The 22,559-nt window shown below is 43.4% G+C and overlaps 1 non-coding gene across 1 annotated transcript; it reads right to left on the reverse strand.

Moving 5' to 3' along the window:
* Window positions 1–22,241: 22,241 nt before the first annotated feature.
* Window positions 22,242–22,314, reverse strand: TRNAG-UCC (transfer RNA glycine (anticodon UCC)). Its single transcript has one exon. It is a non-coding gene; the product is annotated as a tRNA-Gly (tRNA).
* Window positions 22,315–22,559: the final 245 nt, after the last annotated feature.

Here is a 22,559-nt window from a genome sequence, read left to right on the forward strand (position 1 = left end):
TGCAAGGCTGCCCATCCCACTTTTGGTCAGCTCACTTTTTGGCAGGTTCTCCCTGGGGTTATTTCATAATTCATCAGTTATGCAGAGGGAACTATCACCATCTATCACCTCTTGCTAAGAACGTGAATTACTCCTGTCCCTTGTACCAGCATCTAAGTGTCCCAGCCATCTCTTACCCTGTGACTCAGCAAAATAGCAGATGGTTTGTTAGACCTGGAAGTTGACAATTCACCCAACAGGTGTTCTGTATCCTGACACTAATCAGAAATAGGTCGTTTCCAGGTGAGTTAACATGGTGTCTTGGTGCTAGATTTTAGACATCTAGCTGATGTTCAGCCCATACAATTAGGGCCCAACAGGAACAAATTAATCTTTCAGGATCTCGGATGAGTCACAAATTCCATAAAAGGCCTGCTTCCAGGCCCTGGCACTAAAGATTAATAGCTTTTCACCCTGACTATAAGCATTTGATCCTCTTGAGACAGACGCATTCTCAGAGGGAGTTCTGACCAAGAGTTCTGACCCCACCCTGGTTATGAGGAAATGCTTTGCTTAAGAAGCAGAAGTTAATAGGGGTGGAAAGGCTTGATGGCTGAAGGAAATGGCCTGAGAGAAAAATCTTATTTGAATTTTTAAAACTTAAAATAATTATGCTAGAAGATGATAAAGCAATGTGTTCAAAACATTTATGGGAAATGGCTCTGAATTTAGAGTTCTCTGCTCGCTCAAATTATCAATCAGATGTGAGGAACAAAAAGACACTCTTGGGCATGCATGCAGGAGCTCAGAAGGCTTACTGCGCATGTCTCCACCATGAAGAGATCACTCAGAAACTACTCTGGCAAAAGAAAAGAGGAATTTAAGAAAGGGAAAGAAATGGGATAGAAGAAACAGGGGCTGCTAAATATGGCCAAGAATATGTACCCTTAGGCTGGACAATTCAGAGAGCCTTCTCTCAAGCAGCGAAATTCTAGAACCAAAAGACTGAAATTCTGTTTCCATAGGTCCATTCACACTTTGAGAGGACCCTTCTTGAATAACTCAAAGCTCTCTAAAAATAGGTTTCTCCATTGAGCCTGGCCTTTGATCCGTCTCATCTTCCTCCTCAGTGACTAACTCACTTAAGCATCCACAATAGTGTTCCACTGGAGTCGACACAAGCAATGTCCCACCCCTGGCCTGGCAGTTTTCCAAGTGATCCACCTCTGGTCATCTTGTAGGGGATTTCCTACTGCAAGAAAGGAAGGACGGCTGAGTTCGAAGTTCTTGAGTCTGTCTGTGGTGGCTAAATTTCTGAGGCCAAAATCAGGACATAAGACTTGAGGGTCAAGTTAAAATATACTTACCTGAACAGAATGGACAGAATATTTAAAACCAGAAAATTCGGGATATACAGCTCTCATTATTGTCCCAAGATGCTTGTCTGAGAGACAAGGCAGGTGTGAAAAGCTGAGGCCCTGACCCAGTGGGCACTTGGATAATAATCCTGTAACTTGAACCTCTCCTTATGCTTCTCTTTGAGGAGTGCTCCCAGGGACCCTCTCTCACCTGGGCAGGGGGAAGACATTTGGTGCTTTAACAGGCTTATACCTGGGCACTCCTTTAAATCCACAGTCTTTAGGGATTTGTTTGATGATTATGAGAGCCTGTTGGTTGGGGGATAGGGGAGAGATAGAAGGAGAAAGTATCTGATAACTCAGTCTTTTCTCTTTTGTCCCTAAAAACAGGCCCCATGCTGTGTATCCCACTCAGCAAACAAGTTTTTCACTTGGAAGGCAGTTAGGCAGATTGCCGTTGTTACTCTAGCATGACCTCTGGAGTGGCTGGGCCAGGGCTGGGGGTCATAACTTCACCTTACACCACTTATCAAAGTGTTTCTTCCTACTCCTTAGAACATCCTACCTCAGAACAGTTCTGAAAAATACGACTTTCCATCTCATTACTTTTCCATATGTCAGTGTTTCTTAGTGATGGATGCCCCTAAGAACCACATGAGCTAACTGGTCTACCCCTCAACGCCCTCTGAACACAAGCCCTGAGGAAATACTACAACTCTAGGAATGTGTATCAGAAGATGAACCTCTGGGCCTACCTCCTGTCTCCAGGGCTCCTGCAAAGGACCCACAGGTCTTGGCCACCAGAATGCTCCAGTGCCAGCTGAGAGAGAAGATAAGAACTAGGAGTCCTCCCTTTCCTCTGGAGGTTGTGTCATATTCGGTGAACTCTGCCGCAAGAGGGAAATAAAGTCTGGGAAGTCTCGCTTCCCCACAGAGATTGTTTCATACCCGGTAGACACATGCCCCAAATCCAGAGAGGCAGTAGGCACTTTGCAAATATTTACCTAGCTACATGGCAACAGGGGAGTAGTAGTTAAAGTTCTATTTAACTTCAAGGACACACGCCCTGCACTTCATTCTCTCCTCACACGTAAAAAAGGCTACATCCTTTCCCGTGACTATCTTTCCAAGTGTTACAAACCATGTGAAGGTTGGACCCCTTTAATTTCCAAATCATCCAGTTATCCAGGATTTGAACATCCAATGGAGATGTTTGCTTTCACATGTGAAGGGAATGGCTGCCACTCGGCCTTGGAGTTCAGACTCATCCTTGCATTATCGGAAAGGAGAATCACAAGCACTGCAAACTTTTCTAGATCTGCTGCTGCTCTTCTACAGATAAATTAAGGACACCAAGTGTTTGGTGCTTACGGAAATCCACGACAACAAAACACGATAGAGAAAGGAACCAGAACATAACCTTCCTGCATTTTCCATCAGGAGCTGAGGGGAAAACTTAAATGCCTTCAGAGACCCACCTAACTAAGTCACCTTCCCCTCAAAATATGTAACTGTGGGCTTGCTGTCATGGCAATAGCATGTTACCAGAAAAGCTTGTTGAAAGGTAGAGCTCATATGAAGAACAAGGGGAAGACCTTAGTCACTAAAAACTCACATAGCAAGACAAGCATTTGCCTCTGTGTAAACAGCATTCTCAGATGTGCCATATGCCACAGCTCTTAAGTATAATGTAAGGGCCTCGAGTAAGATGAATGGTACCCACAGGGGAAAACATTTTATTAAGTAGCACTTGTATGGTGCCATCTTGTGGTGAATCCCTTCAGCAACTTGAAAGAAACAGGAAGCCCATTTTTCTCACTTTATTAATTTTGTGAAGTGCAGTATTTAGACTATTTTTGACAAGTTTAAGAATACCTTGAACTTCTACTTTCTAATAATAAAAGAGTTCAGGATACATTTTCCATTGGATCTAAGAGTGAACAAATATTGATTGAGATTTCCCCATCCCAAAGTCAGTGATTGTAAAATCCAGGAAACAGATACACACTACTATATACAAAATAGATAAACAACAAGGACCTACTGTATAGCACAGGGAACTAGATTCAGTATCTTGTAATAACCTATAATGGAAAAGAATCTGAAAAAGAATATATATACATACATATATACAAAGAACTGAATCACTTTGCTGTATGCTTGAAACTAACATAGCATTGTAAATCAACTATACTCCAATAAAAAATAAATATATAAAAAGTAAAAAATAAAATCCAGGAAATTTTTTGAGGAAGAAATTTGACTGTTTCACAGAAAATTATTTTTTAACGACAGTTATTTATTTATTTATTTATTTATTTTTGGCTGCATTGGGTCTTTGTTGTTGCACACGGTCTTGCTCTAGTTGCAGCGAGTGGGGGCTATTCTTTGTTGCAGTGCACGGGCTTCTCATTGCAGTGGCTTCTCTCGTTGCAGAGCACGGGCTCTAGGCACGTGGGCTTCAGTAATTGTGGCACACGGGCTCAGTAGTTGCAGCGCATGGGCTTAGATGCTCCGCGGCATGTGGAATCTTCCAGGACCAGGGCTCAAACCCGTGTCCCCTGCATTGGCAGGTGGATTCTTAACCACGGTGCCACCAGGGAAGCCTGACAGTTACTGTTTTATTTGAGAAAAAAACTTCATCCCGAGGTTCAGGCTCTAGATTAAGTTGTACTATCTCATTTCCAAACAATTTCAAAGATAAGGGGATTTTTCTAGATATGGTCATGGATGGATTGGTTTTTCAGGTTTTAAACAACCTGAAAGGAAATTAATGGCCTGAGCACATGGACTCTGTACTTTTCTATTTTCCTTTTTCAACTCGAGAAAGGGTTAACCAGTGGTGTCTCCCTAAAATTTACCTGTAAATGATGCAGGGCCTCCTGTTCACTGATGAAAACTTCACACAATTGAATGTGCACCTGCAGAACCAGAACTGAAACCAAGGTTCCCTAATTTCTAGGCTCATGGTCTTCACTGTAGATCTCAGGGCTCTGCTTAGATAGTGAACCCACACTGGTTAGGAGTGGTGTGAAGTTCTGCATTTTGTGTGGTGATGAAATCAGAGTTGCGGATCTGTGGCTAGGTAGTTGTGGGGAGACATCTGAGCAAGACGGCCAGACTGGTCAAGCTGGGGACTGGAAAAGCTCCAGGCCACATTCAGGATTCTTTATGTTGCCAGCCCAGCCTTACAGCAAACACCGTCCCCCCAAACCCACCAGCCTGTAAGACTCCCCACGCCACCAAAATCTTCTTCAGTCCTGCACTTCATGGTGATACCACAGTGCCAAGTTCACAGCAGGCACTCAGTGAATGCTCTTGATAGGTTATCTCATCATGATGAATATCAGAAGACCCCCCAATGCCTAAATACTTGGTTGACTGAATTTTTAAAAAAAAATTTAAATCAGAATTCTTTCTGAAGCCACTATGGAGAACAGTATACAGGTTCCTTAAAAAACTAAAAATAGAGTTACCATATGATCCAGCAATTCCACTCCTGGCCATAGAGTGGGAGAAAACCATAATTCGAAAAGATACATGCACCCCAATGTTTATAGCAGCACTATTTACAATAGCCAAGACATGGAAGCAACCTAAATGTCCATCGACAGATGAATGGATAAAGAAGATGTGGTGTGTATATACAACGGAATATTATTCAGTCATAAAAAAAATACTGAAATAATGCCATTTGCAGCAACATGGATGGACCTAGAGATTATCATACTAAGTGAAGTAAGTCAGACAGATATGTAATATCACTTATATGTGTAGTCTAAAAAAGTGATATAAATAAACTTTATCTCGAGCAGAAATAGACTCACAGACATAGAAAGCAAACTTGCGGTTACCAAAGGGGAAAGAGCGGGGGAGGGATAAATTAGGAATATGGGATTAACAGATACACACTACTATATATAAAATAAACAACAAGGAACTACTGTATAGCACAGGAAACAACTATACTCAATATCTTATAATAATCTATAATGGAAAAGAATATGAAAAAGAATATATATGTATGTGTGTGTGTATAACTGAATCACTTTTCTGTACACCTGAAACTAACACAACATTGTAAATCAACTATACTTCAATTTACAAAAAAAAAGAGAATTCTCACTTGCCCAAACTCTGAGTTCTTTTGTTCAGATTAAGATTAAACACACATTTATTGACTGCCCATTGGTATGGTCCAGGCATGGTGATATATATGCTCATTGTGGCTAAATTTGTACAGCCAGCCTGGCTGACTGAGGCCATCCTTTGGTAAACATGGATCGCTGTGGTGGGAAGTCCCTCTACTGGAAGAAATAAGCAGTGATGGGTGAGAATTACCCCAATTAGCTTCCAGGGAATTGGGGGGTGAGGGTGCCTGAAAATGATGTTGGGGGTCAGGAGGGCATCTAACTCAGCTCTCTGGAAGCCCGGTGCTGGGCACAGCTTGAAAGGCAGGACAGAGAAAGCCACAGACAACGCCGTCGGCCAGGTGAGAGTTGGAAGGAGGATGTGGTTGGAGAAAACTGAGATCAAAAGCAATGTGGTTGGAAGTTGGCCATCATATTCCAGGAAGGGAGGACCATCAAAGAAAGCTGCAGGGAGCCCAGGAGCAGAAGTCATTTTGATGAGAGTCTTAAAGTGGAATAAAGGAGAAAACAGGAGATGGGAGATCGACTGGATCGATGAGTTTGAGGATTGTGTAGCTCCCCTTCCTGTCCTCCCTCCCCAATTTCACTGCTCGCTCACAGAGGGGACAGATTAAGGGTCTAAAATGAGAAATGTTCATTTTTATTGGTCTTAACAGCCAACATAAAATGTTAAAAGGAAAATAAAATTAACGCACGTGACTAAGGGGAGTAGGGGTACGATGGTGACCAAGTATGGATTTCAGTGATCCATTTCCTTCTTTTCTGTTACCAAAATACTCCGGGGACATGGCTGTGACGCACTAACCTGGAAGGAAGGGAAGAGATCCGAGAAGATACAGATACAGATGAAAGGAGAGATGCCTAGGGCATAATTAGGCGGTGAGAGGCAAGCTGGGGAAGGGAAAACAGATTTGGGAGAAGTCGTAGAAATAGTTGCAAGGCCCTCGAGAGGAGTTGAAAGCAGCACTTATGAAGTCATTTTGGGGGAGGAGTGAGACAGCCATGAGGGAGGACAAGGGGGAAGGCAAGAGGTGTGGGGGGAGGATGGGCAGGCAGGGAAATTAGGGTGGGGAGGGCACCATCGCACGCCCGAGGGAATTCTGACCCTCCGAGGAGACCCGTTCCAACTGCCCCACCTCCAAATGCCCCTCCTTAAACTGCAGGCAGGGTCCTTGCTGCCACCCTCTTCATCAGGTCAAGGATTAAGTCAAAAACTCAGCTTCAGATGGAGTAGCTGCAGCTAAAACAGATGACACCCCATAAGAGGAAAAATGTAAGGACTCTGCTTCTTACTCTCCCACCTTCATTCCCCCCAGAGAGAACATCCATTATCCTGGGGGCATCTCGAATAACAAACTTGGAGGAAAGACAAAAGGGAAAACAGAAGCAATGCAGATGTTTTTCTAAGAGGTGAATTTCCCATGAGGTGACAGTTACTCCTTTCTCTGCTGCCCACAACCCACCATGTATAACATATTTCCTGCTGGTGTGGTGGCAGGGAAGTCTCTTGAGATGGAGGGCTGGCTCTCCCTGGTCTGTTGAGGTCAAGGCCACTGGGTCTGAGCATCCTTTGGGAAGTTCCTTCTCTGTGGCCTCCCCACTTCCTCCACCCAACCCTCTAATTCCACTCTGATGGAAACACACCAAGGTATACAAAGAGAGAGCATAAGTAATAGAAGTGGTCTGTCTATAGATGCTTCTCGTGCAAATGTCCACAGATATGAAAGAATAATATTCAGGAAAAATTATGGAGAGGATGACAAAGTAAGGAGTCAATAAACTTCAGGATAGGGCTTCCCTGGTGGCGCAGTGGTTGAGAGTCTGCCTGCTAATGCAGGGAACACGGGTTTGAGCCCTGGTCTGGGAGGATCCCACATGCCGCGGAGCGGCTGGGCCCGTGAGCCACAATTGCTGAGCCTGCGTGTCTGGAGCCTGTGCTCCGCAACAAGAGAGGCCGCGATAGTGAGAGGCCCGCGCACAGCGATGAAGAGTGGCCCCCACTTGCCACAACTAGAGAAAGCCCTCGCACAGAAACGAAGACCCAACATAGCCAAAAATAAATAAATAAATAAATAAAAATTAAAAAAAAAAAACAGTTTAAAAAAAAAAATAAAAAATAAAAAATAAACTTCAGGATAAATATATCCAATCTGGGGCTTCCCTGGTAGCGCAGTGGTTGAGAATCTGCCTGCCAATGCAGGGGACACGGGTTCGAGCCCTGGTCTGGGAAGATCCCACATGCCGTGGAGCAGCTGGGCCTGTGAGCCACAATTACTGAGCCTGCGCGTCTGGAGCCTGTGCTCCGCAACGAGAGAGGCCGCGATAGTGAGAGGCCCGCGCACCGCGATGAAGAGTGGCCCCCACTTGCCACAACTAGAGAAAGCCCTCGCACAGAAACGAAGACCCAACATAGCCAAAAATAAATAAATAAATAAATAAATAAATAAATAAAGTTAAGTCTCAGGAGTCTATGGAATGAGGAACGAGTGTTAAATTTAAAAAAAAAAAAATATATATATATATATATATATATCCAATCTGAAGAATAGAGAGAAAATGTGTTTTCTTAAAAATGAACAAGACCACACAAGCCATAGAAAAATAACAGAAGGTTTTAAATCTGTGTCATTGGAGTCCAGAGGAAGAGATTGGTACAGGAAATATTGAAAAAAATGACCCCGAATTCCCCAAATTTGGTGGAAGATATAAATTGGCAGATTCAAGAAGCTCAGTGAACCCCCAACAATAAGTTCAAAGAAAAGCACACGCAGACACTGAAACTCAAACTGCTGAAAGCCAGAAAAGGAAAACGAAAACAATTTCAAAAGCAGCTAGTGAGGGACTTCCCTGGTGGTCCAGTGGTTAAGACTCTGCACTTCCACTTCAGGGGGCCCGGGTTCAATCCCTACTTGGGAAACTAAGATCCTATATGTCATGTGGTGTGGCAAAAAAAAAAAAAAGGCAGCTAGTGAAAACCACCTTACCTATCAGAGAACAATGACTGGAATTACTGCAGAGTTCACCTCAGGGACTATAGAGACCCAGAAGACAGTGGAAGGGCATCCTTAAACTTCTAAAAGGAGAGAACTCTCAATCCAAAATTTCTTATCCCATAAAAATATTCCTCAGGAGTGAAGGCAAAATGAAGATGAAGAAAAACTAAAAGAACTGCTAAAGGAAGTTCTTCAGACTGAAGGGAAATTATACCAGAGGGAAACTTGAACCTTCAAGCACAAAAGAAGAGCTACAGATATGGCTGGTATCTGGGTCAACATGATTCAGGTTGGCTACTTCCATATGCGATCCACAGAAGCCTTCCCCTATCTCCCAGGTATAGTTGTATGTGCACATCTATCTCTTCATTGGGATGTATTTCTCCAAGGTCTGCAAATGCTTTTTGATTATTCTCGTATTCACCTACAGTGGCTCCCATTGTTCTGTGTGTGTGATGTAGGAAATTGGTTCAAAGACTCAAGAACCATAATATCTGGATTCAAAGCCTACAACTTCTACTTACTAGTAGGGTGTTCTTCAGCCACTTAACCTCTTTGTGCCTCAGTGCTCTTATCTTTAAAATGGGAGGATAATGTATTTCCCTTACATGTTATCATGAAGATTAAATTAGTTAATGCAGAGTCATTAAATGTCCAGACATTCTCTATTATACAAATTTCACAATATAAATCCCAAAAGATAATGTTCTCTCCTGATAAATTAGTATGATCGCTTTCGTTTGATAACAAAAATTGTGTTCCGTGGTTTGCCACCCAGGCTGCATACCAGAATCACCTGAGGCAGGTTTTAATCCCTTTCTTTCCTAGGGCCTTACTTTGTACCAATTAAGTCAGAATCCTGGGGAATGGGACTCAGGCTTGATGGTTTTTTGAAAGTTCTCCAGGAGATTTTAATGTACACCTAGGCCTGAGAATCCCTGCTATAGTTTATCATTTTACCCTTTTAAAAATATCTTGACTTCTGAGAAATTCAAAGCTAAATTCCTTATGATACTTAGCCAAGATTTTTTGTATTGATTATTCCTCATCCTCCATGGTTTAGTATTTTCCATGTGACTTTTTAATTGTATCAAACATGCCTTATGGAAAAAAAAAAAAGTGTCTTATAAGTCACCTCAAACCATTTTTGGAAACAGGTAGAGAATAAGCTCTAATTTTTAAAAAAGATCATCCATGATTTCATGGACATCCTTCTAAAACTTACTTGTTTTTTAACTGTCAATTCTTTGGGCAACAGTTTCCATAAATTTATTCTTGGGTGTGTGAAGTTGTGCTCATTTTTAACTTTTAGGTTCAAAAATGAATTTCCTTTGGGCTTGAAATGATGGACCCTAGTTCTAATGCTCCCGGATTTAGAAAATAACTGCTGTATTCGCTTTCTATTGCTATGTAAAACATTGCCAACAAATTTATGGCTCAAACCAACACACAGTTGTTTTGTCTGTTTCTGAAGGTCACAGGTACCGTCTGGCTTCTCTGCGCGGGGCCTCGGGAGGCTGAGATCCAGGTGCTGGCTGCGCTGCTTCTCACCTGGAGGCTTGGGCTGGAGAAGGCTCAGCTTCCGAGTGGTGCCGCGTCTCCAGAGTTCATGGCAGCTCCAACTTCAAGGCCAGCAACAGAGACAGAGATCCTGCTGCTTCGAGTCTCTCCCTTCAGGAAAGGCCCACACCTTCTTGTGAAGGGCTCCCCTGAACTGTGCACACAGCACCCCCCCAAGTGTAGTTGTGCGGGTGTGCATTTGTGTGTTTCTAATACCCTTTGGGACAACGTCCCAGCATTTATTAGTGAGTGCATCATGATGTCACCTATGGTGGTCTCTGACTCTGTTAACAAGTGGTGGGACTTCCCTGGTGGCACAGTGGTTAAGAATCCGCCTGCCAATGCAGGAGACACAGGTTCGAGCCCTGGTCCGAGAAGATCCCACATGCCGCGGAGCAACTAAGCCCGTGTGCCACAGCTACTGAGCCTGCGCTCTAGAGCCCACGAGCCACAACTACTGAGCCCGTTCGCCTAGAACCCGTGCTCTGCAACAAGAGAAGCCATTGCATGAGAAGCCGCACACCGCGACGAAGAGTAGCCCCCGCTCACTGCAACTAGAGAAAAGCCCGCGTGCAGCAACGAAGACCCAACGCAACATAAATAAATGAATAAATAAATAAATAAATAAATTTATTAAAAATAAATAAAGATTGTGCTACATTCCTTTAACCACAAAAAGTGGTATCTGACAGCTCAGAGCTTGTTAAGTATAATTTAGGTTATATTATCTAAGCTTGGGATTTTAATTTGCCCACACCTTTACTTCACAACCCTCTCCAGGTGATGAGAATGTGTAACCAGGGCTGAGAACGGCTGGTTTCAATGGATGAATGAACTAAAGGAGGACTTCCCAGGTGAGGAGGAGGAAGAGAGGCGAGGGGCATGAAGGCAAGAATAACCGGGTATATCTGAAGGACTGTGAGAAGACTGACCGGCCTGGAGCTGTGGATGTGTTTTACAAGTAAAGGAAAATAAGGTCACAGAGGTCAGAGTGAAATTACTATAAGGCTTGTGGAAGCTGTATACAGACAGGAAAGACAGGAGGGATGTAGACACCAAGTCAGCAAGCTCAGCTAGTTGGTTATTACTGAAAAATAGGTGTAAGATAATGAGGACTTTGCCAAGTGGTGGCACTGAAACAGAAATGCAGAAATGGGCGTCAGGATTGGGAAGGAAGGATTGGGAGGACTTGCTAAATGGATAAGTTGAAAAGAGATATCCGTAAGGGAGATTAAGGAAAAGGTTGAGCTATAAATGATTCCAAGGTTTCAAAGCTGATGGTCTAGGAATACACTATTAACAAAAAATAAATGAAGACAAGAAATTGCTGGTGTGGAGTAAAGAGCATGAATTTGTCTAGGTCATGGGCTTCTCTATGAAATTCTAACCTTCTAAAGTCAGGGACAACACCTCATTTATTCACACTTAGCACGATGTCTTGTGTGTAACAGCTGCTCCATACACTTTGGTTGGCTAGAGTTAAATGAGGTGGAATTGGAACACCTAAGTAGACATCCAGGTGTGAAACTGAACGTGACAGAGAAGAGAAATTAACAAGGAAGAGATGAGTAGGAATTGAGGCTTTGCACATGGCAGAGCCCTCTGGGAGACGTCCTGGATATCTAATAAGGATTTTAAGCATCTCTGCCGAACAACCCCATCCTGCATCCTCTTTCTCTTCCCCGCGGCTCGCCCATTGTAAGAGACACCTGCTGGTTTCATCATCCAGCATTCACTCCCTTTGCTGGTTCCTCAATTTCCTGGACCACTGCACCATCCGTCCCCCTCCTCCTTTCAATGTCTACAGAACTATAGCTCACATTGTTCAAACTAGCAGCAGTTGCCCTTTGACCTAAGCTAGGCCAATCAGACTCTCTATTCTGGGATTCTGAGTCTCCAGCGGAGTAACCAGCTCAGGAGCCAGAACCTCCTTGGTGGCTGAGTCCTGGTGACACTATCCATTGGGTCTCTGAAATTGCTGGGGTCTCTGTCCTCTCCGTGGCCTGCCTACTCAGCTTTGCTGTGAATTATCCTTCCATTACATCCCCTTTCCTGTAGTTAACCAGAGTTAGTTTCTGTTGTTTGCTACTAAACCTTCTTAACTGATTGACCACATTCCTTCCCATTATTCAAATTTTGCACAGCTTTGCTTTGTGTTCAAAATCCAGAAGTGAGCGTATCCTATCCTGTGGACTTTCTCCCTCCTTTTCTAAGGCTCATCCCAGGAATTCTCATTTTCATTTCAAAGAAGACAACTTCGTGACAACAAATGCTGATGGGAAACAGCCAGCTGACATCCTTGCACCTTCCAATTCTCATACCTACTAACTCATTGAGAGAGGTGCCTGGGATCCTTCTGCCCTGGACTGGATCTTAAGGTGTCTGTTTAAAATTCTGTCTCTCTTCCTACTCCATTTATTTCTCCAACTCTAAATCCCCTCCCAATCCATGTCAGATGCCCTTCAAGAGTATTTGAGAATATGCTTCTCCGTCCCTTCTTTCCTGTGTCTCTACCCAATGTCCTCTTTCTTTGAGTGACCACTTTTTAAAAAATAACTAAAAACTGCAGTGCTCTCAGTATAACCAATATGCATACAGGAGGCTCTGCTTCTTTCATATGTGAGAGAAACAGATATAGATTCTGGCTGTGGAAGTTTGGGCTTCCATTGGACCCAGAGATCAACGCGTTTTACTACACTCAAAACAAACAGCCCTCACAGCGATAATGTTACTTGGTATTTATGCAACACTTTTCATCTCCAAGCAATTCATAGACATGAATTAGCTGTCAGTTCTTCCCACAAGAATAAGTGTGTGATGCTGGACCCGGTTCTGTCCTGTTCCTCAGACCTAAACAAAGGGCCCTGCCTATAAACTGTGGCTGAGCGAGATGACTTCTCACGAGGAAAAGAGGGGAAAGGCGGGGAATGAAAAGAGTAAGAAAGAAAAAAAGACCGACCATTCATCTAGTGAATATTTTGAGTCTGGGATGACAGTTTGAAGAAAAACACTCCAGGGTTCTGGCCGGGCTCCATTTCCATTTATCACACTTTATGACTCCACAGAGGAGTTTCCACAGAGGCTAGGTCATCCCCAGCCATCCCTCAAGCTGTGGTCTTACATGCTGGATGATTCTTCCTTTGTGTTACCGGCCCACTTCCTGATACCAAATTCAAGTGTTGCCTCACTTATCAAAGCAAATCAATTTTAAACTAACACATGTAACGTGTGTTTGTGTGTGCATACATACACATACACACACAACATCTGTACCCTTTTCCCTCTGTTCTCCACACCCCCACTGCCCATTCTTATTCCAGGCCAAGGATTGGGCAGGGAGGTAAAGAACGAACCTTGCCTATTAGCCCGATGTTTTGCAATGATGTGACTGGAAAGAACTCAATGAGATTAGGGACCGGCTTACTCCTTTTCAAGAAACCCTGCCGTCAAAAGGAAGACGAGCCTTCACCTGCTCAGAGAAATGGCTGGCTGAACTTCTTCACAGTGAGGCACCCTGTGAACTGCAAATAAATGCAGGGCGTGGAGGCAGAAGCCAAAGCCTTTCCACGGCTTTGCACACAGGTCTTCCTTAAAGATCACTCTATCTCAGAGTTTTGTCATGCACAAAGGATCCTCTTGTGCCCCGATTCTCCCATCTCAACCAATAATCACTCATGTCTGAGTCAGGGAAATCTGACACAGCAAGTACAATCCCTTCAACAAGCCCCCTTCTCTCACCTCTCAAATGTCACCCTGGTAATAGATGGAGCTGTGTGGCATTAAAGAAAACAGATATGCAACAAACCATGTTTAGGACTGGTCATCTGGTGGGCAGGTATTTGTGTAATGGGACAAAATGGGAGGATTTTTCTTTTTACTGTAGAGTCTTGTTCTCATAAACTCAATAAATTATATTAAAACAACTTTTAATTTATAAAATTTCTATAGAATTTAAAAACGTTTTACATGTTATAAAACCAACTATAAATCAAGGCATATCTTGATTGTTGTCTGTCAACACATATGTATATCCACATATCTTAGACATTCTACTTGTGTGTGCGTGTGTGTGTCTATTTCACCACTGGATTGTAAATCTCCTCAAGGTCAGGGACTATTGCCTCCTACCCATCCAGGGCTTTCAGAAACCTAAACTAAAGGAATCAAAGAATCAAGAGACGAGGAAATCAGAGGAAAAAAAGAGAGCAACCTAAGACTCAAAAACAGGTGAAATTTCTAAAATACTGTGCTGGTCCTGGGGCTCCTTCCCAGCAGCCTCGGAGATGCACTGCGGTTATTATATTCCAGGGTGGAGAAGGACAAGAAGAGTGTACTCTCCCATCTACACATAAGCTTTCAGGGATTTTTTTTTTTCAGATGTGTAGTTATCTTCCTCAAAATGTAATGAAAGCTGAGTGATCTTTCAGAGTCCTTGTCGAGCAAGACCACCAGGGCACAATGCCCAGCCATGCGGCTCCGCTCCTGCTTTAGTAGAAGAGACCCCATTAACCAAAAGCTCAATGAGGGCACAGGATAAAAACGCACACGTGGAACCGTGAGCGTCATCACGGAACTGCAGAACCTGCAGCACAAAGCAGAGGGCGTGCGGGGGAGCCCGGAGCAGGGGCACATGCTCTCTGGCAGGCTCTCCCGGGCCACAGGGAAGAATGGTTGGCCTCTCAGAATTCCACTGCGGAACTAAAGCAAACCAACGTGACCGGCTTAAGCGGGTGGTGACTAGAATGGTGAGAGAATCATTAACTCTTGAAATGGGACAACGAAAGGAACCTGTTCTCTGAGTAGGAAGGAGGTTCCAAGTCTTATTTTCTATGCTTCCAAATTTGTTCCTGTACTTGGTCTCCAGTTCCCAAAAATAGGAACCACTTGGATCCATGGCCTCCAGCAGAATTTCTCAAGAAGGCTATATATAGTTTACTTGTAAGGAAAACTGAAAGGGCCACAGATTAAATGAATACAGTCCACATAAACCCTCATAGATTTCAGGTTATTCTTCTGTGGTTTTTGAAGTCTTCTGAGGTTTTTGATATATAGGGTGAAAAGCATAAGCTTTGAGCTTGTACGTATCTGGGTTTGAACCCCACCTCTGTAATTTACTGTTTGTTATCTAGAGCAAATTAACTGAGCTGCAAATTCATCTTCTATAAAATGGGGGAAATTATTGCTTAATTCATATAGCTATAGAATTAAGAGTCAGGTAACTTACATCAAGCAGTTGGCATTCCCTATCCTACAATTTTTTTATTACCAGGTTGGTCATTTCTTGTGTCTCCTGAATGGATGAATTCTTCTCAGTCCCCAATCTAATTCCTGATATACTGGATTTATTTTCAACTAAGCATTTACCTGCAGGCTGCTCCCTCCTGGTCCCAGGTCAAGTAGAGTGGCTCTGGAAAGGCACGCATTGTATCTCGGGCAGGAAGAGTGAGCCTTGGGGGGACTGTTGGTTCCACTACAGGCAATGCTGTGGCAGAGCAAAGGCCAGGTATGCAGGTAGGATGGGGAAAATAAACACAGAGGTATCTCCCCTTAAAACCCTCCCCACTAACACAGAGGAAAAGCAGAAGGCAGAAAACACTGTTCTATCACAGAGGTGGACAGCTCACTGAAATCAGAGCACGGTAATGATACAGTGTCGTAGGTAAGAGTTTATATTCACCAAGCATTCACTATGATGCCAGGAACTGTCCTACACTGACTTTTGGCAGCAGCCCTGTGACACAGGGACTATCGCCATCTCTGCTTTACAGATGAGGAAACACAGGGACAGAGGGATGCAATACCTTACCCAGGACAAAGCCAGTCCTAATGCAGGCTGCCTGGCTCTGGGGTCCACGTGAGAAGGCTATGCTGAGACGCAACAGCAACAGAAGAGCCACCTTTTCCACTTAAAAGCGAAACCAAGGGCTTCCCTGGTGGCGCAGTGGTTGAGAGTCTGCCTGCCGGTGCGGGGGACACGGGTTCGAGCCCTGGTCTGGGAAGATCCCACGTGCCGCGGAGCGGCTGGGCCCGTGAGCCACAACTACTGAGCCTGCGCGTCTGGAGCCTGTGCTCCGCAACAAGAGGCCGCGACAGTGAGAGGCCCGCGCACTGCGATGAAGAGTGGCCCCCGCTCGCCGCAACTAGAGAAAGCCCTCGCACAGAAACAAAGACCCAACACAGCCATAAATAAATAAGTAAACAAATACTTATAAAAAAAATAAAGTAAAAGTTTATAAAAAAATTTAAAAAAAAAAAAAAAACCGAAACCAAACCAAACCAGAACTACCTCCAAAGAGATTATCATTCGGAGTGTTTGGACACATAAGGAGGGCTGGGAATCCTAGGCAGTGGTCCTGTCTGTGCCTGCCTGGGACGGAGACCCTGCTTGCTGTGCTGGGAAGGGGAGGGGGAGGGAGGTGTGTCTGAAAAGATGAAAGGCAGACAGGCAGAACAGACTGAGGTTCCATAGAATTGTTTTAGAACAAGCAGGCAGAAGTAATTAGTTGGGGTTTATTCCCATTTGAAAGGGGAGTACATGTTCCATCATGAAGGCTGTGGGATAAGATATTAGCAACAGGCTTTGGATGGTTTGGTTCAGTTAAAGAAAGACAAGAGCTCTTTTCTTTTTCTTTTTTGGCCGTGTCTCGCGGCTTGTGGGATCCTAGTTCCCCGACCAGGGATCGAACCCTCGCCCTCGGTAGTGAGGGCTCAGAGTCCTAACCACTGGACTGCCAGGGAATTCCCGACAAGAGCTCTTTAATAACCTTTTCGAGTAGTGATTCCATAATGTGACTAGGAAGGACAGATTAACGTATGTAACTGAGTGCTGTGTTAGTCGAATTGTGGACTTTGAGAGCGATGCGTTAGTTTTGGTGACGCTGCTGTGCTGGAAAGCGTCTGGGGGACTCGTTTTGAATTGCTTCTACGTCACAACCCGTCCCTGATGTGAAATCACATTCATTCGGCCCCGAGAGGCGCCACACCAACTGCTGTGAGAGCAAAGCTAGGACACCAGTCTCGCCCGAAGTTCACTACTAGCAGACTGATGACAGCACCAACATCTTGTACCACTAAGTTCTAAGTGTAAAAGCGACAGTAACACCGAAGTGCTGTGAACATCCCAGCACAGAAAGGACTCTGTGCCACTGGAGCCGGGCCTTGAAGGCTGGCTTTTAACAACCAGAAGATGGGTTGGGGGGGAGCGGGAGTGAGGGGGCAAAGCACAGTCAGAGGAACAGGTGAGAAAGATAAAGATATCCTCGGCTCCCACAAGTGACCGAGCTCGGCTGCAGAACAGTATGTGCTGGCGGGAACGGAACTGGGCCGTAGAGACAGACTTGGGGCTACGCTGCTCTGGGCTTTGAACGCCTATCTGAGAAGTCGGCACATCGACTTCTAAGAAATGGGAAACCTCTGAGAGGCTTTAAGCGTTAGAATGACCGGAAATGTGCTTCAGGAAGATTAAAGTCCCAGTGGCACATAAAATGGATTAAGACTTCTTGAAGCTGACATCTGAATTTTGGAAGAATTCTGAACCAAGTCTGATGAATAAGAAAGAAAAATGATATGGAAGTGTGTATCAGTCTCAATCAAAAAACAAGGTACTGAATAAAATAGGATAGATAGATTAGAAAACAATCTATAGATAGATTGTAAGATAGATTTTCTTCTGTGGCTTACAAATGGATATGAAGGCACTTCCAAGAAGATTCAAGAAAAGATTTTGGAGTGGTGGCAACATCACAAAAATAAGTGTATGGTCATCCCTAAAGCACCTGCTTTCAAGGATAACACCCATTCCAGTGCATAATCAGTTTGCCCCTTTTAAAACAATCGGAATTAGTTAGTTACTCCTGAAATAATCCATCACCAGAACTAGCCTCTGTAAGTACAAGGGGACCTTCTTCTCTAGTACGTGGTGTCTTCTGATGTGTCAACATGGCAAGCAAGGGCCCATCCCCAGTTATTCAAATGCTAACCTAGGTCCTGCTGTGAAGGGAATTTTGTAGATGCAATGAAAGTCCCCATCTGTTAAATCTAAGGGAGAGCTCCCTGTTGGTTGTTTGGCCTGAGGCAACCCAACACTGGAGCCTACCTGGGCTCTTTGGTGAGGCTAATGGCAGATGCTGAGAAGGCTCATGCCAAGGAGTTCTTCCCAGAACTTCTGCAGCCAGTGTCCTTGTCCTCACGGTGAGACACAGCCACCTCCTGCCCCTGCAGAAGACCCTCCAACACCAGCAGGAACTTTTCTTTTTCTGAAACCTTTGGGCAAACGGAGCCTATAAAGTAAAGAAAGGAGGGCCCTGCTCACTGGCTTTTGCCATACAACCCAACAAAATGAAATAATAGAGTCTGAAGTTCGGGATAAATATGGTCATGTCAAGATGGTGTTGTCTCCAAACTCCAAGTTGATGAAAAAAATGATACCCTATTGGAGCCCACTGTAATTAATTCTTGGACAGCATTTACATTATAAACCTAAGTTTTAAGAGGTTTGTTACTCAGCTGTAAAATTTTGCTCTAGGCTATGGCTTGGACATAGGCAATTTCAGCTTGAAAGAGGTTTTAAAAATAAAAGGACATTTTTTTTTCATTGAGCAAGTGAAGTGTGGTTTTAAGAGGAATGAAATATCTACTACGCTCAGGCATTCTTTGCAACTCTATTTTTTCTTCAAGTGGTCTTGATTTCTAAGAAATGAAACCTAGTCTGTTTGCGTATTTTTAAACCAAATGTTTAAATTATCGAATGTTTGGTGGACTCTTGGAATTAAGGAAATACGTTTTGAGAGTCACAGCTCAATAAGAAGGAATCAAAGTGTCCTTCGCTATTCTTTATGTGCAGAACGAGGGTGGGACAGGATTCTGTTCTTTGAAGGTCCTCAGTCTGTTGCACATTGTTTAAAAGGTGGGTTACAAAAGAAGAAAGCTGAATTGAACAACAGAAAACCTATTCACTATTTGTAGGCTTTCACTGAAAATTTCTTAAGGAGTTTCTAAAATGTCTCTGTCATAAGTACGTGTTAAAATAAATGTTGGTCAATTTCATGACAAAAATCAATCAATCAATCAATCAATCAATCAATCTAAGGGAGAGTATCCTGGTGGGCCTGACTTCATCAGCTGGAGGGCTCTGACAGCAGGGCTGAGCCCTTCCCGAGAGAAAGACACTGAATTCCACCTGTGGACAAAGAGCTTCGTCCCGTGCCTGGAGTCCCAGGCTGCCCTAGCGCTTCAGACTTGTGCAGCCAGCTCACCTCGACTGAGTGAGTCAATCCCATGTAATAAATCCCTTATTTACACACACACACAGTGTGCATAACAAGTGTACATATATACATATATATGTCGTAGGGCGATTTTATATATACACATATATGTACGTACATGACTCATCCTAGTTCTGCTTTTCTGGTGGAATTCTAACACTCAGTTTACTTTGTTTATGAGAGCTGACAATCTGAGGGGAATGTACTATAAATTAATTAATTACAGAAACAACACTGTTGGAAACTACTTGAGTTAAAAGGGAAGCTGTGTGCGTTACTTCTCTGAGGCACACTACACACTATCAAATGGCTCCATTCTTACAAGTGCAGAAGCTTTGGCTCCTAATCTGATCCCACACAGCTTTAGTGCGGGGGTCTTAATCTGAGGTCTAAGACCCCTTGAAACTGTGTGTAAAGATTTTCCTCAGGTGAGCCTATATCTTTTACTGGAATCTCAAAGAAATCCATTTCCCCTCATGCTTATTTGGAAGATTGTTATGTTATTTACACTCGGTTCCCCAATGACTGCTTGTTCACACACTATGAATGGGCAGTTGACTCCCCAGCTGCTTGCCTTGTTCTGAAATTAGTGCTGACATTTTACAGACTTTTTTCAAGGTGGGGAGAACCACTTGCAACTAGTAGGGGAAATTCAGTTTAAGTCTTTCCTTGATTAAAAATCTATTAAGTAGGGCTTCCCTGGTGGCGCAGTGGTTGAGAATCTGCCTGCCAATGCAGGGGACACGGGTTCGAGCCCTGGTTTGGGAAGATTCCACATGCTGGGATCTTCCAACTAGGCCCGTTGGAACTACTGAGCCTGCGCGTCTGGAGTCTGTGCTCCGCAACAAGAGAGGCCGCGATAGTAAGAGGCCCGTGCACCACGATGAAGAGTGGCCCCTGCTTGCCACAACTAGCGAAAGTCCTCGCACAGAAACGAAGACCCAACACAGCCAAAAAAAAGTCTGTAAGTACACGTTGAGATAGTCCACCTAAGAACTCTACCCATTAAATGTGAGTGTCCACAGATGTAGAGAACAGACATATGGACACCAAGGGGGGAAAACTGCGGTGGGGTGGGTATGGGGGTGTGCTGAATTGGGCGATTGGGATTGACATGTATACACTGATGTGTATAAATTGATGACTAATAAGAACCTGCAGTATAAAAAAACAAACAAACAAAACAACTAATACTAACCTTTCATTGGGTTACTTGTATGGAAATATGTTAATATAAATGTTTCAGACATTACATGAAATTTCTAAAAATCTTATATGTTCTGGTATAATGTTATAAGTCATAATCCTAGTTATTACTTTAAAATGTATATCTCAGAAATAACTAATTTTCTTGTCAACTGCATTATTATGAACTTCCATCAAATCTTTAACCATGGTCATTTTTAAGTCTTTTGTCATTTACAGACAGTTCTGGGTGTACTCTGATGCTTTTGCAAATATGTTCCTATAAAAGGGTTTCATCTTCAAGAAATTCATGGAAAAGACTCTGACAAGTACAGGTTTCTGGTAACTGACTCTACTGATGAACTGAATGAATAAGCATTTTCAGAACTCTAATGAAAAACTGATGAACTCATAAAAGTGCTAACAAACAATCAAGATGAAAAAAAAATTAATTACATGGGACTGAGTGAACTGATGAGGATGAATATAATTTTTGTGACTTTCTGTTTGAATTAAAAAAAAAAAAAATCCCACAAGGACTCAGAGGCAAAGAATATACAAATCAATTTTCACTGCAAAGTAAAGGAGCTGTTACAGTGGAGGATTACTGGACTGAATGTCAATATTATGACATAGTATGAGTGTGTTTCGTGTTTGGTAATTGCAGTCATTGTTGCTTTTGTTGTGGTCATCCATGTACAAAAAAAAAAAAAAAAGGTATGGCTGATACCTACTCACTGTGTTTCGGCAAAAATTAGGGAAAATCATGGAAAACAGACTTTTATTTGGGGTCCAGAGTATTGACATGACTTAACAAATGCTAGCACATGTTATTTTGGTTTTAACCATCTCTTCAAATGCTTATATATTATCTATCTAACCAGATAATAATTTCCATGAAGGTATGGACTAGATCGTACAAAAAATCAAATAAAAAATGCTATTAGTTATTTTAAGAAAAAAAAAATGTGTGTTCAACAGTCAAAAAAAATCAGTGATGCAGAAAACACAATTTAAGTCATCTTAGTTCATACTGAGACTTTAACAAAATTAAATGATAAATTAAAGAATCTCAAAATAATTATATTGCTAAATAGTAACTTCTGTGGTGCGAAGAGAGATTTGTACTTTATACATAAAAATCAGTAAGAATAACCGGTCTAAATTCACATTAAACGCCCACATTAGGTCTTTCAACAAATTAAAAGATTTCAACCCGTAATATGTGAATTTTTGTTGCCTTATCTAATTTTTTTTTTGGCTGTGTTGGGTCTTCGTTGCTGTGCGCGGGCTTTCTCTAGCTGTGGCGAGCAGGGGCTACTCTTTGTTGCGGTGCACAGGCTTCTCATTGCAGTGGCTTCTCTTGCTGCGGAGCACGGGCTCTAGGTGCACTGGCTTCAGTAGTTGTGGCACGCAGGCTTCAGTAGTTGTGACTCGTGGGCTCTAGAGTGCGGGCTCAGTAGCTGTGGCGCACGGCCTTAGTTGCTTTGCGGCATGTGGGATCTTCCAGGATCAGGGCTCGAACCTGTGTCCGTTGCACTGGCAGGCGGGTTCTTAACCACTGCGCCACCAGGGAAGCCCGCCTTACCTAACTTCTTAGCAGTGTCCCACGTAGCTGGACATAATGCCATCCCCTGGCTTTCTTTCCCAATTTGCCAGCCCTTTTGATCTGCTCCTACTGTTCCATAGAAGTTCTAATTGTTTTTTGGGGTTTTTTTTGGCCGCACTGTGTGGCTTGTGGGATCTTAGTTCCCCGACCAGGGATTGAACCTGGGCCCACGGCAGTGGAAGTGCCGAGTCCTAACCACTGGACCACCAGGGAATTCCCCAAGTTCTAATTGTTAAATCCAACTGTCTCTCGACATCTTTACTTGGTAAGTCACTGGAATCTCAAATTCTTCATGTCCAAGACGGAAGTCTTGATTTCCTTCCCTAACCTGGTTCCCTTTTATTCCTTCTCATGCTTAGAAAACTGCCTCACCTCCACCCGGCAGCTCACACCCTCCTTCTCCTTCACACCCTACATCCCATCTGGGCTTCCCCTTGGCTGTATCCCCAATCTTTGCA

This window comes from Balaenoptera ricei, chromosome 2 (assembly GCF_028023285.1).
Source record: "Balaenoptera ricei isolate mBalRic1 chromosome 2, mBalRic1.hap2, whole genome shotgun sequence".
In the NCBI taxonomy this organism is placed as follows: Eukaryota; Metazoa; Chordata; class Mammalia; order Artiodactyla; family Balaenopteridae; genus Balaenoptera; species Balaenoptera ricei.